The 16,315-nt window shown below is 45.2% G+C and overlaps 4 non-coding genes across 4 annotated transcripts; 1 reads left to right on the forward strand and 3 right to left on the reverse strand.

Annotated features, from left to right (window-relative positions):
- Window positions 1-5,952: 5,952 nt before the first annotated feature.
- Window positions 5,953-6,026, forward strand: Trnai-aau. The gene has a single exon. It is a non-coding gene; the product is annotated as a tRNA-Ile (tRNA).
- Window positions 6,027-7,261: 1,235 nt separating this feature from the next.
- On the reverse strand, window positions 7,262-7,334 carry Trnaa-agc. The gene has a single exon. It is a non-coding gene; the product is annotated as a tRNA-Ala (tRNA).
- Window positions 7,335-7,532: 198 nt separating this feature from the next.
- On the reverse strand, window positions 7,533-7,605 carry Trnav-aac. The gene has a single exon. It is a non-coding gene; the product is annotated as a tRNA-Val (tRNA).
- Window positions 7,606-15,354: 7,749 nt separating this feature from the next.
- Window positions 15,355-15,427, reverse strand: Trnam-cau. The gene has a single exon. It is a non-coding gene; the product is annotated as a tRNA-Met (tRNA).
- Between the last annotated feature and the right edge of the window lie 888 nt (window positions 15,428-16,315).

The raw sequence follows: 16,315 nt of genomic DNA on the forward strand, positions 1-16,315 counted from the left end.
GCATCATGGACTGGCTAAATCAAGGTAACTAAGACTGCTGACCTCCTCATCGCCAGCCCTTGGTGACCCCACCCTACCCTGCTGCCGCCAGATGAACTCTCATGGAAGCCAAGTCCTGTGGACCTCGTCCCTCGGTGGCTGGTTCACCTCACTCAGCACCATGTCCTCGGCTTCTTTGGTTTGAGGGACAGAGCCGCTTTTTAATAAGAATCCTTCTGGGAATTACCCTTCTGTGGAGGTGAAGGAGTGAGCATCTCAGAAGACAGTGATTAGTTCCTGTGAACGAGCAAATGTCTCAGAACGCCTTGATCCCGCTGCTGTGGCCATGTTCCCACTAGAGGGATGGCTCTGTGGCTCTATTTGCAATTTCTAAAGGAATTGTCATGCTAAGGACCTGGCTTTGAATCTCAGCACCCACATGGCCTCTCCTCAGCATTTCCAGCTCCAGTTTAGGGCATCTGTCGCCCTCTTTCGGCTCCATGAGGCACTGCATGCAAATGCCCATGCACATAAATACTCTTTCCTGTGGATCCTCTGAGCCTTCCCTTCCTTTGTGTCAGCAAATGACTTGCAGAAACCCGTTTGTCAGGGACTCCCAGTGGCCACACTGGGCTCAAACACATGAGCCCTTCTTTCCTATCCTACCCTGGGGATTTCGCCTCTTGTTGAGCATCCAGGGTCCCCTTAGCTCTTTTCCACTGACCCCCTCCCCCCAGGCTTTCCTCACAGCCCAGCTCCACTCTTTTGTCGGTTACGGATCAGAAATGCTTTCTACCATGGACCCCCAGGGACCACACTGAGCTAGGACACAGGTAGGCAGTTTTCGCTATCCTTCCTGCCCTGCATTCTGATCTCTCCAGACCTGCTCTCAGTCCTGTAGCAGCCTGCCTGCAGGGGTCTCCTCCTTCCTCCCTCCACTCTGTGGGAACCTTGTTGCCACCCCTGGTCCCCCAGCTCTTTCCCATTCCCCTCTGGTTCTTTTCTAGTAGCTGTCTCCATTCCTTTATGTCACCTGTCAACGTACAGAAACCCTCTCTACCAGAACCCCACAGCTTCGGATCCAGAGTGGGCACCAGCCACCAAAGAACAGAATACCCACCCAACCGGGACAAGATCAGATATCGACCCCGAGAAACCCCTCAAATTGCATAGCTCCAGTGCCTATTGGACAGGTGAGACAGCAGCCTCCATGAGAAGCCCTAGTCCTACTGCAGTAGACCTACTGCAGTAGAAATGCAATGAAGCTGCAGCATCCGACCAGGACTTCCAAATAGCAATTATGAGTATGTTCAAGGACCTTTAAAAGGATGTGAACAAATAAATGCCTTATTGAAAAACCGTGGAAACACAAACAGTTGGATGAAACCATGAAAACCTTTTGAGACCTGAACATAGAAAGAGAATCACGGAAGAAAACCCAAACTGAACCCTAAATGGAGATAAAAACCTTAGGGTATCAAACAAAAACCTTAAAGTAAGCCTCATTAGAAGATGATGAGACATTGAAGAAAGAATGTGAGGACAAGATAGGATAAATAAATAGCTCAGTCAAAGAAAATGTTAAATCTAAAAACAATTAAAAGTACAAAAGTAAATCCATGTCTACCCTTGAAAGACCCCCAGGGGAGATCTTTCTTCAGGAGAGACCCCAAACCCAAGGAACACACCGAAACCACAGATCAGATGCAAAAGCAAGAGGGTTTATTAGATACACGGGTACCCGGGGCGATGTCTCTCGAAGGACTTGTGCGCCTTCCTAGGGCAAGGGGGACTTTTTATGGGATCCCAGGGGCAGAGGCGCGGTTACAGAAGCGAGAAGCATAGTTACAGGGTCCCTATTAGTCGTTTCAAAGAAGGCCAGGGTGAACTTGGGGTCGTATGTGTGTGGCTGACTTGGCCTTGCACAGAGTATAGTGGGTGTTTTTCCAGCCCAGCTGCTTATTCCTCAAGGCCAGGGGGCCAGTCATAAAATATCCTGATTTGACTCAACTGTTTTTCTCCCAAGGCCGCTGACCACAGTTATCTCTCTCCCAAGGCCGGATGGCTGGCCATAGTTATCTCTCTCAAGGCCGAGTGGCCAGCCAGCCACAGCTGTGAACTCCTGTTTTTCTGATTCCTTTAGAATGGCGTTTCTTAGGCTAAGTTATTGAGGGGGGGGAGCATTTCATCGGCCCAACGCCCCAGGTCCTCATAATGGAGTGGGGGTCTTTCACCCTAATTGTCCTCATAGAACCTACATCCAGTGACTGATGGAAGCAGATGCAGAGACCCACAGCCAAGCACTTGGCCTAGCTCCTGGAATTCAGTTGAAGGAGGGATTATGGGAGCAAGGGGCGGGGGGTCCAGATCATGATGGGGAAAACAACAGAGACAGCTGATCCAAGCTAGTGGGAACTCAAGGACTCTGGTGTGGCAACTGGGGATCCTGCATGGGACTGCACTAGGCTGACATTTCTGTGGCTTGATGTGTTTGTGGGTCTCCTGGCAATGGCACCAGGATTTATCCCGGGTACATCAAATGGCTTTTTAGAGTCCATTCCCTATGGTGTGATGCCTTACTCAGGGGTGATGCAAGGCGGAGGGGCTAGGTCCTGCCCTAACTTGGTATGCCAGCCTGTGTTGACTACCCAAGGAGGCCTTACCTCCAATGATGAGGGGACAGGGGTGGGTGGGAGGGGTGAGGGGGAGTGACAGAATAGGAGGGGGGGGCACAGAGGTTGGAATGTAAAATGAAAAAAATTATAATAAATAAATAAATTCAACCATAAAACATCCAGAAAATCTGATCAAGGCTCAAATATATACATATACATATGCATACATATATATATATATATATATACATATACATACATATATATGACCAGACTGGCATCGAACTCACAGAAATCGGCCTGCCTTTGCCCCCCAACCCTACCACTGAAATTACCACCTGGGTAAAAAAAAATATTTTTAACACAAGCATAGAAGAAATTTTACCCAATCTAAAGAAAGAGGTGCTTGTCCAAGCACAAGAAGCACACTGAACAACAAATAGATAGGACCAGAAAAGAAATTCCCCATAACACATAATATTCAAAACACTAAAGATACAGAACAAAATAACATTAGAAGTTGAAAGAGAAAAGATCAGTCATAAAGTCATATCTGTATAAGTCTTACAAAGACATTTTAAAGTCTTATAAAATCTAAAAGTCTTGAAATTTTTTATAAAGATATGCATATTGGAATAATACCTGACTTTTCAAGGGACACTTTGAAAACCAGTGGGGCCTGGAGAGATGTTCCACAATCTTGGAGATGACAGGTGTCAGCCCAGACTACTATACTCAGCAAAACTATCAATCACCATCAGTGGGGAAAGATTTAAATAATCTCTACCTACCAATCCAGTTCTACAGAAAACATTAGAAGGAAAACTTCAGTGTGAGGATATTAGCCACATCCCAAAAGACACAAGGTGTGGTCACTTTTTATTTGTGTTGAAATGTGGTGATATTTTATTTGTGCTTTGATAAATAAAGCTTGCCTGATGATCAGTGGGAAAAGACCAGTCATTTTAAGTAAACAAAGTCAGGCAGCACACGCCCTTAATCTGGTCACTTAGCAGGCAGGGTCTCTGTGAGTTCAAGACCATACTAGGGAACAGAGCCAAGCATGGTGAAAGACACCTTTAATCCCAGTACCAACCATAGAGACCTGGAGGTCTGCACAGACAGTGACAAGGAAGTGAGGTAGCTGGGCTAAGATAGCCAATGAGGGCAGAACAGCAAGGCAATAAAGGCTTGGGTAGACAGGAAGTAGCTCACATTTGGAAGCTGCAGAGCTGTGAGGTAAGGTGGTTGGTGGCTATCACTATTTCCCTGATCTCTAAGGCTTTCACCCCTATATTTGGCTCCGCATTTTTTATTTAATAAGACCATTTAGAAATTCTTCTACAACAAGGAAAAAATAATTCCACAACAGTACATCAAAAGAGGGTGGGGAGGAAAAAAAAGTGTTGGGGAGGACTCACATCCTAACAACAAAAGACCAGAAGTCAATAAACACTGCTTATTGACTGACAAATTAGATGAGAAAACAGAATCCAACTTTCTGCTCTAGCCAAGAAACAAATCTCATCAGCAAGGATGTGTGTCACCTCGGGGTGAAAGGATGGAAAGAGGAATTCCAAGCACATGGACCCAAGAAGCAAGCAGGTGTGCTTAATACCAGACAGAATAGATTTCTAATTAAAACTGACCAGAATGGACTAAGCAGCAAACTTTAAATAGCAGAGATCAAACGTATATTCAAGAGAGCTGGCATAAAGTGCTTGCCCCACACTTCAAAAAAGTCAGTAATTGGAATTGTTAAATAATGCACTGTTATTACTGCAGTGTTGGTGTTCAAACCCAAGGTCTTCCTCAAGCTAGGCATTCTTTCACTAAGCCCTCATATTGGTATCATCTCAATATTTGAGGACCTTTAACAAAAAGACCTACCCAAAGCTGAGGGCATATGCAGCTGTTGAAAGAAAGTAATGTTTAGAACAACTAACCAATCCAAACGTAAATGAAATTTTTTGTTTGATAAATGACAAAGATACGACTGGGTGGCGGTGCTGTACACCTTTAATCCAGCACTTGGGAAGCAGAGCCAGGAGGATCTGTGTGAGTTCGAGGCCAGCCTGGGCTACAGAGCGAGATCAGGACAGGCACCAAAACTACACAGAGAAACCCTGTCTCCAAAAACGATAAAACAAACGAACGAACAAACGAACGAACGAATAAATAAATAAATAAATAAATAAATAAATAAATAAATAATAAAAAAGACAAAGATACAAACAGGATATACAGAAACAGAGAAACAGCAAATTTTCAGAACATGAAGGGTGTGTGTGTGCGTGTGTGTTCCTCTAAGAAATTATGTAGTGGGAGATTGTATCAGTTTAGTTTTGTTGAACTACTGTTGCTTCATATATATCCACGAGTATAATTTCAGATAATTACATTTTAAAGGAAGAAAAATGATTTTTTCAATAAAGATGGTCATAAAGGAAGAGGCTGCCATCAGTTAAACAGCTCAACAATGAGTAGGTGAAGTATGTAAAATCATTTCATTAGAGAAACTTAGTTTTCAAGAAGCTCCTGTCACATATGAGTAGGAGGATGTTCACATTTCTAATGGACTAGCCATTGTTGGAATATAGCGTTTATTCTGGGAAAAACTATTTGGAAAAATTATGGAACTTAATAGGTATTGACTAAGGAAGAATCTTTTTGACATACATTAAGACACGCGTGGCTGTGCCGAGAGGACTCCGCCGCCTGTGCCCGGCGGGACGCGCTGCTCCTGGACTCACTCCTCACGGGACTCCGCGGACCGCGACAGTGGCCGGAGGACGAAGCCCCGCGGGCGGCGAACGGCGCAGGTCTCCCGGCACCGTCCCCGGCCTCCGGATCCCCGCGTCCACGGGACCCGAGCGATGCCCTAGCGGCCCAAGAGACGCGGACCTGGCCGAGGCCCGCCCCCCACTGCGTTACCCAATTGTTTTTGGTGAACTGAAGGAGAAATGGGTAAAACTGGGGAGGCCGTGGGTCAGATTGTCACTTGGAGGCAGCAGGGAGATCTGCGCAGGATGCGAACTCGGTGAGGGCTGGAGGGCGCCTTGCGGTGGTGCGGCCACCGGGCGAGTGGACCGGGCTGTCCCGGGCCAGCATCTCTGCGTCAGGACTCGCTGCAGGCGACATTGCTTGCTCTCGTAGAGAATTTTGTTTCTGCTCAGAAAACTTTCTACTGAGAACAACGCAAGTTTCGTACGTTTATTCAACTTCAAGAAAACTTCAAAATTTCAAGAAAACCAAAAAACCAAAAGACCAAAAATCAAACCAAACCGCACACAAAACCGAAGACTGTCAATTGTCAGTTAGATTGGTTCCTAAGTAGGATGAGACAACCACCAGTGTTGGCCGGTTAGCTCAGTTGGTTAGAGCGTGGTGCTAATAACGCCAAGGTCGCGGGTTCGATCCCCGTACGGGCCATGTGCTATCTGCATTTTGGAACAAACTCCGAGATTTCCAACTACTGGAAGCTATCCAAGCATACCACCTTAAGGCGGAAGCTATCTAAGCATACCACCTTAGAAGGGAACACAGCTCAAGCTGCTCTACAGTCTTCAGTTCGGCCGCTGGAGGGCGACTGGAGGGCGACTTGCAGTCTGAGCAAGTATTCTGGGACTGTCTATGGTCTAAGAAACACCCGGGTCAGCAATCCTAGGAACGGGACGTCGTCTACATTTTCCTTGTTCATGCTTAGAACAATCTGTGGTTCACATTTCTTTAACAAAAAAAAAAAAAAAATTTTTTTTTTGAAAATTGGCACAAACTAACAAAACACCCCAAATCCTCTGTCAACTGACGTTTGTGTCATTCTCTGCCTGTAGAGGTAGACAGAAAGTTAAATAAACTTTTATATGCCGGATAGCCCAGTTGGTTAGAGTGTGATGCTAATAACTCCAAAATCGTGGGTTCGATCCCCGTACTGGCCAGTTGCTTTTTTATTCAATAAAATAAGCCAATACTAATGTGCTAGAGAAAACACACACAAAATCTACACTGTGCAGCATTTAAGTCATAACACTTTCAAAGGACTCTATCTTTATTGCCCCACGGCTCCTAGCTCTGGCTTGTTTAAGGAATCTGGAAGCAGAGGGATACAGAGAAGACCTGAGCCTTTGTCCTCGTCACATTTCCTAGTGTCCTTCTCTCCAGCCGCACTGACTCGTCACCTGACCTCCTGGGTGGATCAGAAGGGTGGGTAACTCCTGCGTGCTTCCTGCCTTCTGCTAATCTAGAGACACTGAACTGAGGAATGTCGGGTTCAGAACCCCAAGCCATTCACCAATGTCCAACAGCAGATTTTTTCCTGACAGTTCTCTGAGCGGGGAGCTTTGTCCCTCCCAACAGTCCCAGGGAGCCCGGCAGAGGTCTGCGTTGTGGTTTTTACTAAGAACCTTTCAGTGAGCTCCCCCATTGCATTAAAGGCAAGGATCACAATGAGTGTAAAGCAATAAATCAGATGTCCTCAGAATTTTCTCCAAACTTTAATTAGTTCTCCAATGGAATCAAATTATGGCTTTACACACTAGGCAAGCACCAGAACACCTCTTCGCCGACATTACATTGATCTATAGAGTGAATTTTTGCCCCAGAGATTCGTCACACAAATCTGTGGGAAGGATGAGCAATGCTGTAGCTATGAGTGGCAACATAAGAATTGGAGGATGTGGGCATCGATCCCACTACCTCTCGCATGCTAAGCGAGCGCTCTACCATTTGAGCTAATCCCCCGATAGTTTCTGTCTTTTCTTGTATTTTCTTGTGTGTCTAGTGCATCCTCACACAATTATGTATTCTGTCTTCTGTCCAGGAAAAGCATGACAATGAAGGTCCATATGGTAGTGCAGCTGAGATTCTTAGGTCCTAAGGGCTGAAAATGTAGGGAGTGAGCTGAGAGTCTGAAAAGAGAAGAGTGAGAAAAAGCAACATTGTTTCCGCCCGGTTTCGAAGCGGGGACCTCTCGCGTGTTAGGCGAGCGTGATGACCACTACACTACGGAAACTTCCTATTCAGACACAATTTTCTAGTTTCCAGACACACATTCTAAACTTCCTTAGTAAACGGTTTGATGGTGGCGTTCATTGTATATCCTTGCATCATGGACTGGCTAAATCAAGGTAACTAAGACGGCTGACCTCATCATCGCCAGCCCTTGGTGACCCCACCCTACCCTGCTGCGGCCAGATGAACTCTCATGTAAGCCAAGTCCTGTGGAACTCGTCCCTCGGTGGCTGGTTCACCTCACTCAGCACCATGTCCTCGGCTTCTTGGGTTTGAGGGACAGAGCCGCTTTTTAATAAGAATCCTTCTGGGAATTACCCTTCTGTGGAGGTGAAGGAGTGAGCATCTCAGAAGACAGTGATTAGTTCCTGTGAACGAGCAAATGTCTCAGAACTCCTTGATCCCGCTGCTGTGGCCATGTTCCCACTAGAGGGACGGCTCTGTGGCTCTATTTGCAATTTCTAAAGGAATTGTCATGCTAAGGACCTGGCTTTGAATCTCAGCACCCACATGACCTCTCCTCCCCATTTCCAGCTCCAGTTTTAGGGCATCTGTCGCCCTCTTTCGGCTCCATGCGGCACTGCATGCTAATGCCCATGCACATAAATACTCTTTCCTGTGGATCCTCTGAGCCTTCCCTTCCTTTGTGTCAGCAAACGTCACGCAGAAACCCTTTCACCCGGGACCGCCTTCTCTCTTATTTTCCAAACACAGAATCTTTTACCAAAGTCTTTCTTGTGGTTTCCCTCAGTCGTCTAGAACATGTTGTATGGTCACAATATTTTAAACAACAACAGAAATTCATGCATATACCATAAGAAGAATAACTAAATTTGCGTCAACACTCTACCAACGTCAAGTGTCTGAACCTAGCCGTACGTTTTCCTTTTTTTCTTACCCTAATGGATAACACTTTGTACCCAACCCTCTAAGCTGTGAGCAGCTCTCCCAGCCCATCTCATTGTCATGGGATCCTTCCCCAAGCATTTCAGTGGAGAAGCAGTGGAGTCAATCCCTGGGCCAGGTGCAGAAGGAAGCCACGTCATAGTGGGTAGTCCCCTGCCCCCACCACTGCAGGCTGCAGAAGCCCCCCCCCACACCGGCATGGGAGGGGACAGCATGCACACAGTACAGCCAGGCCAGGAAGGAGGGTACCCTAGGGGCTGGTAGGAGTCCCCATCAGACAGGCCTGAAGACCCAGAGACAGAAAGACACCCCTGTGAAGGTTGGGGAAGGTAGGGCCTGTCATGGTAGCTGTGTCTGGGCCTCTAGACCTGTCATGGTAGCTGTGTGCTCAAGCTGTTTGGGGCACCCCCACATTCTTCAGTTGTGAAATAGCAATGGGAAAATCTTGTAATGGGGGGGGTCATCGCCACAACATGGGCAACTAAAGGTCAAAACGTTGGGAAAGTTGAGAACCAGTGGTTAAGAGAATGCCTCTCCTTACTCAAGGTCTGTTCAGGTTTAAGAATGTATGTCTAGCCTCCTTGTCTTTGCTAACTTTTCTAAGTTATTTAGATAAACTGAGTCACATAAATGACTAAATACTAGAAGGAGCTCCAACTGATAAATTGTTTTTTAAGGCTCATACTTAACAGAGATAAAACTATAAAGTCCTTTTGCCAAGGTCAGGCATTTGGATAAAGCTCCCATTCCCTCGGGCTTGGAGAAAGTTCCTTCTTGCTAAAACAGGAGTCACCCTCCTTATCTCTGGCAAAAAGAACCTGTGGCCCTTCCATTAACATGGCTGTGGTGCCTTAGACCTTGTCAAGGACAATGCTGTCCCCTAGGCTCCCTCAGTCTCTGCTCGGGGGCCATGCTCCAACTCACCCTTTCCTCCTGTTCCCGTTTGGCCCTGGGATCTTTCCCTTGTCCCATCCTTGCCTTCCCAGGAGAAGCCTTAACAGGTTGGTACAAACTTCTTCTGTTTTTATCCGGGGAATGGCTACTTTGGTCTCTTTACTGAACCCATATTTGATACTAGAAGATCTTCAATTCAAAATCATTGTTTCTAAGGCTAAACCTGACTGGAATAGAATGTGAAGTCCTAGTCTTATGAAAGCTGCCAACTTACTGTGGACTGTTAGAGAACACAGGTAAATTGTCAGTCATCTTACAATAATCAAGTCCTTTAATTGTAGTCATGTAATTACTAATGTAATTAATTAATTACTTTCTTGGTCCCTTGCATGTTTTCAGAGTTGAGCTTAAAATAAGTAGCTAGAAACAAAATCTGTCTATTCAGATATAGTTGGACAGCCCTCAAATACTTTGTACGTCTGCAGAATATGGCACTTAAAATGTTGATTAAAAAGTGTATTGTGTCAGTCAGGGACTCCCAGATCCTAGCAGTCTTTGGAGACCCAAGGTCTCCAAAGAAGATTATGGGGCACCATGATGTCTCCACCTGGCTTATGGCAATGCTGACCACTGGGCAAGATGCCCTGGGGCAACACCTGCTGCCAGGACCTGGCCCAGACTATAGACAAGCAGCAGGACAGTGGAGAATTGATTGCACTCCTTTTGTCTAGATAAATTAAGAGCAATCTTCTCCATGTCCCTCTTCTACAGCAAAACTCTCACCTTAGGGGACTGGTGAAGACTGATGCTGTTCTGATACTTTTGCCTCTAACTCTATGGAGACATGGGTATGAATAACTGGATGTGGACTGCTCTCTGTCATTTTTAATAGATTCAAAAGCTGCTTGGTCTGCATGAAGGTATAATTTATCCTTCTCAGATCTCTGATAGTATTGACAGCTAGGCTAGCTATAACTTTTTCAGCTTGACAACATCAGACAACCAGAACCTTCCACAAGGCTATAGCCAGTTTATTAGCTCATTTTATAAACAGAAAATCAAACCTTGCTTTTTCTAAAGCTACCAGGTCTCTCTTGATTTAAAAAGGATTCTAAGATATGAAAGTTTAAGTATGTTGTAAAGGTTTAAATATGGGTCTGAAAGAAATGTCTGAGGTTATGAAAGTATGCACGTTTTGAAGGTCTAAGAATGTTTTAAGATATATGAAGTTCTGAGGTGAAAACTTATGAGCTTTGAGGGTCTCAAAATGATTTAAGATGTAAATACAAGTTACAAAGATATAAATAGATAACTCAAATGCTTCAGATGTCTTTCCCCTTCTATGATATTGTTCTATTAAGATTTCAAAAGTCTGGAGTTTAACATTAATAGAGTCCTAATAGGCTAATGGAACAATGACTGCTTACTGTCTGGGTCACAAGCTCAAGATTTTAGATTTCTTTTAGTTGTCTTTTAAATAGAAACTTGAAAGTGCTTCTCATCAGGCCAAACAAATCTCTGTCCATTCTATACCTGACTTTCTGGACAGAAGGATAATGTACAGGCTTTTAACCCAAGTCTGTAGGTTTTTCTAGGACTCAAAGATATGAGTCCACTTCTGCTGTTTTACAGATACCCATTGCCTGCTTTGTCTATGATATGGAGTTCAGTACAGATTAATAATGCTAATGTATCTAAAACTTTAATGTCATTTTGTAAGATAAAAATTCATATAGACCCCAGAGGATCAAAAATTCATAATACTTGGATCCACTTCTCACAAACAAGTCAAAAGGACTACAGATAAGTACAGCCTAAATTTTGTCCACCTGTCTATTCCTGAGGATGGTATTTTTCTCTCTCCTTGTTTTGGGATTCTTCCCCTTCCCAATCACTAAGACTATGTGCCTAAAAGTTCTAAATAAGTTCATAAATTTTAACTTCTGTTCCTAGTTTAAACTTGTCTTAACAGGTTTCTACTTGACTGACAGACACAGCCAAGCATCAGTTGCTGACCCTGAGCTCTAGACTTGCTGAAAGCTGATGTGCACCAGCCCAGCCAATGTGATTGTTCCCTGTCTCTACAGCTGGGTCAGATAACTATATGCTCTGACAAATGCCCCATTGCCTAGCCTTTTACGGGCCTTTCAGCCTTTTTAGGCCCTGACAACAATGCCCCAGAGTCAGCTGGAAGCAGTTCCAGAAGAGAATACATTGTCCTGGGCTCCCTGCCCAGAAGAAGTTGAAATGCCCAGTCAACAGGAAACTCTATGGCATAAAGCACTAAATGGCTAACAATGACGTCCATTGGCACAACAGGAAAATAGACCTAGAGTTCTCAATGGATGGATCCATTAACTAACATGGTTCTACAATAAGATAATTGACCTTCTTTATGCAGAACCAAAGAGATATTATATGGCCTTAAGAAATTATTATTTCTATATTAATAATTCATGATTATAATCTGGCTGTACTCAAAGATCAGAACTACAGGGCCTTAACAATGGCAATATATGCCACTGCCCTAGAAAAATTGGTTGGCTAATGGTTCTTAGGTCCCCAATACCCTTGAACCCCTAAACAGATAGGACTCATGATTGATTCCTGTCATTGGTACTTGTGAAGTGGGGGATATGAGGGCCCAAAACAGATTGACAACACAGCTGCCATGACAGGCTTAGAGGTCTAGATGTAGCGCCATGACAGGTTTACTGCCAAGCAACATATGGATCCTGGAAAAGCCATTCACTAATACCACCTAGGAATCCACCCAGGGATGGGCCAGCATCTAAGGGGAAGAACCTGACATTCCAAACGTTCCAATCATCAGATAAGATCACCAGGTGTCCTTGAGCCTAGCACACATCCATTTCCTTTTTACAGACAAATGTCAGCCAATCAGGGTCCTGTACCCTGGATACCACTTCACCCCAACCTCTGCTATGATTAAAACCCCTAATCAGTGGGCTTGGGGCTCTCTGCTCTCACTGCTGCATCAGACAGACAGAGGAACCAAGCTGGAGATTGAAATAAAGGCTCATTGCGGTTATATGATGGAATTCAGTTTATGGTGATCATCTGGGGGTCCCTGTGATGTGAGCATAACACATGGACCACCTTTCCCTTATGGGAAATTTAGTATGGGCTTTGGTAAAGGATGAAAATATGTGCAATGGTAGCCTCTCTAAACAAAAGAATTCTTTGGAAAAAATTCCCCAACACCATGGAACCAGGAATCCCATTGTGCCCTCCTAATTACACCAAGAACAGGAAAGTTAGAGATTTACTGGACACACCTGGTCCCGAGGATGAACTGTCTACAATTCATAGCCAGAGCCTGAGGCATGTAAGGCAAGAGTTCAGTTAATAAGAATAGGGAAATCAGAATGGTACAGTATAGTGGGGAAAGTAAGATAGTAGACATTCCCTTTTGGGAGTCTTGTGAGGAAACAGGCCCATATAGCAAGACTAAGAAACTGTAATACAGTGTTTGCTCCCCAGAAGTCCTTTTCCCAAGGTCAGGCATTTGGAGAAGGGTCTCTGGACTTGGGGATGTGAGGTAAGCTCCTGCTTGATAAAGCAGTCATTCTTCTTATCTATGGCAAGAGGCCCTTGCATTAACATGTGACTGGTGGCTATTGTCAAGTCAAGGCCTCAATTCCTGATTTCAAGCTACACGCCAGCTCACATGCTCTTTTTCTCCTATTTAATCCAATGTGCAATAAAAGGTGTAATCTTTTGTCAATAAAACCTGCTGGCAGCCACCCTGATTCACCCTCAGATCATGTCCATCTCCTCCTTCCCCACCTCCCACCGCTGACTCCACAGCTCCTTTGGGGTACCTGAACCCCCCACAGAAACAAGTCTTTGGCAGAGTAGCAGTTCTCAAGATAGATGTGACTTCCTTACCTCCTCTACTCCAAAGGAAATGTGTTTTTGTTCATTTGTTTGTTTTTGTTATTTTGCCAGGACATATATCTTCAAAGTTAGTGGCTTAAACACTTTAATATTAGTGATGATAATGATGATGATGATGATGGTGGTGATGGTGATGATGATGATGATAATGGTTTTGCCATCTCTCAGTTCTTTAGAGAAAGAGTCTATTCCAAGTCTCTCTCAGTTATAACTGGAGTGTTGTTGGCTGTATGTGTTCCATCAGGAGAATCATTTTTCTTCTCTTTCCAGCTTCTAGGTTTCATCTCTCCCTTCACTGTAGCCCTCTCCCAGCATTTTCAAAGCTAGCACTGAAGGGCCAGTACCTTCTCACATACATCTCTCTTTGTCTCCCGCCACTGAATTACTTTGGATAATATCAGGGAGAGGTTCCGCACTTTTATTGACTCATGTGATTCTATTGGGCTGACCTGGGTAGTCCCAGACAATCTCTGTGTGATAATTAGAATGACAAATGTCCCCTCTTAGGCTCAGGTACTTTGAAGACTTGGTTCCCGGTTGGTGGGGCTGTTTACAGAAGTGCTGCCCCCTGCTGGACGTGTCCCAGGGGTCAGCCCTGAGACTCCATAGGCTCACTCTACCTCCAGTCTCTGTGCTTGGTGCTTGGGGCTGAGGTGTGATTTCTTGGCTCCCTCTTTCACATCCAGCCATGCCTGTGGCTTGCTTGACAGCCTCCCCCCATGCTGGCCTCTTAGCTCTCTGGAACCCTAAGAAAATTAAACTCTCTTCCCGATTCTGTGACCTTAACACAGCCACACAGTCATCTTCCCATGCAAGGTGTCTCCTCACTGGTTCCAGGAACTCAGACATGAGGATCTCGGGAAGGGACTTTACAATGTGTAACACAGGAAATTGTATTTTTCCAATTTCCTTCTTCCTAGATTGATGTCTTGTTAGAACTTGAAAACTGTGCTTCCCAAGAAATCCCAGGAAGGTCAGGAATGGAAACGTTAGACTGCAGCCTGAGAAGTGTTAAAGTATGTGTCCAATTTCAGGTCAGGTGACTGCACGGTAAGAAAACCTAACATAGGCCTCAAGGCAGGACATCTGGAAGACAGGAATTGCTGTTATTTAAAGGGTAGAGATTTAACAGAACACCTGTTTTGTCTACTTTGTTGGAGTTATTCTTAAGCGAGACACTTTTATGCTAATTAGTAAGAGCAGGTCTGGCACTGGCTCTCCAGCACACCTGGTTGCTGCCCTGCCCCCACTCACCCCCACCCCCAGGAGACACAGGGGTTTTTATCCTTTATCATTTCTTGGCATCAGCGGTTTTTCGTAGCAGATTATCCGGATGTCATTGCGGAAGCATGGCTGGTCGTTTTGTGTCCTGTCAGAAATGTGAAGAATTCCGAGGCTACAGTTGAAATTGGTAGATGTGCAATGCGAGGTACAACGCCTCCTTGAAGATGGCATTCCTCAGGGTCGGACCTCTCTCCTGGACTACTCAGGTCCCCTGGGCGTCAGGACCTCCTTAGGACAACAGAAGCTTTGCAGTTCTCCACCCAGATCCACCTGACCCAGGACCACCGTTCTCACAGCCTGGATTCTCCCTGTTCCGGTCAGGCTTAGTTTGTTTCCTGGTTCCTTTCAGTAAGAACACCAATTCAGCTAGCCCAGTCTTGTAGCTATCCACAAAATTGACATCCAGTCGCTCGGTAAGTACCAAACACCAGGAGAAGGAGGTCCTGCATCTTTGAGCAGTCCAGCCAACGCCACAGAGCGATCCTGTCTTGCTTCTCTGCGGCCCCAGAAAGTCTGTGGATCCACTAGAGGACAATTCCATTCACTGAACCTCGAGGTCGCCTCTGTCATCCATGGCTCTGAGTTCCATTAAGACTGGCTGTGAGTTGTATAAAAGTTAGCAGAGAAAGATCTGGGTAGGTAGTTCTCAGGCGTGGGTATCCTAAACACTTGTGTGGTATTCGTTTGTCCATAAAAGACTCTAGGTAAGAATGCGTTGAGGGGATATCAGCCAGTGAGCAAAAACTGCCTTCTCTGAGGTTCGAACTCAGGACCTTCAGATTATGAGACTGACGCGCTGCCTACTGCGCTAAGAAGGCTGCCAGGAATTGAGCCTTTGTTACACCTTACAGGAAACATTCACTGTCTTCAATGTGTCCCTCCCCCATCCCTACCATCGGATCTCAAATCCCTGCATTTGTAAGTGTGTTTTAGGCGGGGGAATCTCCAAGAGAGCCAACACAGACTCTCTTGGTCCTGAGCTCTTGAAGAACCTCACAAGCCCCGAAACCACGATGGCGGACTGAACATGGTGCCTGATCTCAGCTACTGCTTGACATCATACTTTGTTACCTCATTGTTCTCAACTCTTTCCTCTCCCGTGTCAACCTGCCCTGTTGGAACAGTGTCTATCACTGAAGACTTAAAAGTATAAACAGCCCACACTAGTTCTGGGAGACAGGTGTGCGGGACGGTTCATGCAAACTTGCAGGTCCATCCAACCATTTTGCTCGGATAATCTCAAAATGTCACACAGAGATTAGCGTGGGGTCTCTTGTGGTTGTTGTGTTTGTTCTGTTTCTTCTTTCCCACCACTATGACCCCAAACCTATTAAGATCTTATTGACATTATTTAAGCATCCTGATTTTTCCATAAGCCTGTTTATCATTATTCTCATCTTACTGATAAAGCTGAGACTCAGCAGAATTAATCACACACTGGTGATTGACAAAGCCAGACAAGAAACAAATCAGGGCTCAGCTTTCATTTTTTTTCCTTTGAAAATTTCATACGGGTTGTCCTAGTTAGGGTTATCTTTGCTGTGACGAAACATCATGACCAAAGCAACCTTGGAGGACAGAGTTTATTTGGCTTAAGCTTTCACATCACTGTCCATCATCAAAGGACATCAGGACAGGAACTGAAGCAGGGCAGAAAGCTGGAGGCAGGAGCTGATGCAGAGGCCATGGAGGAGTGCTGCTTACTG

The sequence above is a fragment of the Peromyscus leucopus genome, chromosome 5 (assembly GCF_004664715.2).
Source record: "Peromyscus leucopus breed LL Stock chromosome 5, UCI_PerLeu_2.1, whole genome shotgun sequence".
Lineage (NCBI taxonomy): Eukaryota > Metazoa > Chordata > Mammalia > Rodentia > Cricetidae > Peromyscus > Peromyscus leucopus.